Genomic DNA, 2,095 nt, shown 5'->3' with positions numbered 1-2,095 from the left:
GCTGCCTCACAATTGTAGATTTGAAGCCCTGTCCCGCAATAAGCTTACTGAACGGGGGATTTGCCCACGCCATTCCGTGCCGTATTACCCCACTGCCATTAATTACCTTTTATTTACTATTGTTATAATTATTTTTTTGCTGTTTTTTCTCAATTCTGGCAATCGTTTTTTTTTTTCATTTTGATTATTTTGACGAGAGCCTGATTCCACCCCGCTGCCTCACAATTGTAGATTTGAAGCCCTGTCCCGCAATAAGCTTACTGAACGGGGGATTTGCCCACGCCATTCCGTGCCGTATTACCCCACTGCCATTAATTACCTTTTATTTACTATTGTTATAATTATTTTTTTGCTGTTTTTTCTCAATTCTGGCAATCGTTTTTTTTTTCATTTTGATTATTTTGACGAGAGCCTGATTCCACCCCGCTGCCTCACAATTGTAGATTTGAAGCCCTGTCCCGCAATAAGCTTATTGAACGGAGGATTTGCCTACGCCATTCCGTGCCGTATTATCCCACTGCCTTTAATTACCTTTTATTTACTATTGTTATAATTATTTTTTTGTGCTGTTTTTTCTCAGTTCTGGCTATCGGGTTTTTTTTTTTCATTTTTCCTTTAAGTCGCGTGTAGTTATAAGTATGGTGTCCCTCTTACATTATTTACGCCAATCTGCTTGTTTTGGGCTTTATGTATTTGTTTGGTTTTCAGTGTTTTTGTTCTTCTGTTCAGCTTTGGTATTTTCTCTCTCCGTCTATCCCCCCCCCCAAAAAAAAAACACAACAACAACAACAACAAAAGAAACCAATAACAAAAAACGACAAAAAACCCCAACAAAAACAAACAACCGTACATTCAATGATGGTGTCCAGTGTGCTTCTCTTTTGCCCTAAACATTTTGCCATCATCCCACGATACACTAGGTCACAGTCCTCTCCGTGTGGCTACTTCTGGAACGTCTGCTGTCTGCCTTCTCAAGTGGCACTTGTTTCCCTATGTCTGCACTAAGTCTTGTTTTCCGTTCTCTCCCCTCCCCTCCCCTCTTCGCTGCAGGGAAACGCGTGCAGCTAAATAATTACGTTGCGTGGCGTAATAATTAGATGATAAAAAGTGCATTTCCTTCGGTGCTCGAATGCTGAAAGAGCGGCTGTGAACGTGAGTGTTAGTATTATCAGTATTATCATCATTATTTTTTTTGTTACTCAGTAGGGAAACCCGTTGCACGCCAAAGAAAGAATGATCGAAAAGGAAACCCCACCAAAACCCCCCCCCAAAAACAAAACAACAAAAACAAACCCATTAACAAACGACAAACGGGCAGAGTATGCCACAGCGGAAAATCCGCTTTGGGAAGGGCATCCAGTGAAGTTGTACGCGCGCGCGCGCGCGCGCGCCGCGCGTGTGTGTGTGTGTGTGTGTGTGTGTGTGTGTGTGTGTGTGTGTGTGTGTGTATGTGTGTGCTATTGCCGTAGCTCATTGACGAATCTACAGATTAAGGAGGCAGAAACATTGTTCCCTTTGAGCATGTTATCGTCGGCTATCTCCCGCCAGGCTTCTTTCTTCCATTAACACCTACGATCTTCCGTTCGAAGTGTCAGAGTGGGTGGTTGGTGGGTGGGTGCTCTGGTACTGTTTGCTCCTTCTTTCCTATTAAAGATCAATCCTCTCTATCTCTCCTCCTTCTTTTTTTTGGTGTTTATTTCTCTCATGTATAACACCTCTAATCTTCGCCACTTATATGACCGTATTGTGTTGCAAGTTCCGTAAAACTTTTACTAAAACTAAAAGAAGTGTCAGAAAAAACACAATGACAGAACTGTGTCAGCAGGAAACGTAGCATGCATGAGAACTCCCAGAACGTACTCAAGTGGTTTGTGAGACTTAACACTTAACCGCTCTTCTATCGGAGATGGGGACATTGCATAGAGGCCCCGCCTATTGAAATAACCTTACCGGGTTGAAAGGGGCGTATTGTGCCAGAGACAGGGCTGACGTCTTGACAATGACTGTGACATCATCGCAACGTTAAACATTCGTTGAGGACGAATATTCTGGTCATTCGACTACGCTTGTAGGCGCGCTTTTTTTGTTGTTGAAA

Source organism: Aplysia californica, unplaced genomic scaffold (genome assembly GCF_000002075.1).
Source record: "Aplysia californica isolate F4 #8 unplaced genomic scaffold, AplCal3.0 scaffold00313, whole genome shotgun sequence".
NCBI classification, from domain to species: domain Eukaryota; kingdom Metazoa; phylum Mollusca; class Gastropoda; order Aplysiida; family Aplysiidae; genus Aplysia; species Aplysia californica.
This window is presented reverse-complemented; position numbering follows the sequence as displayed.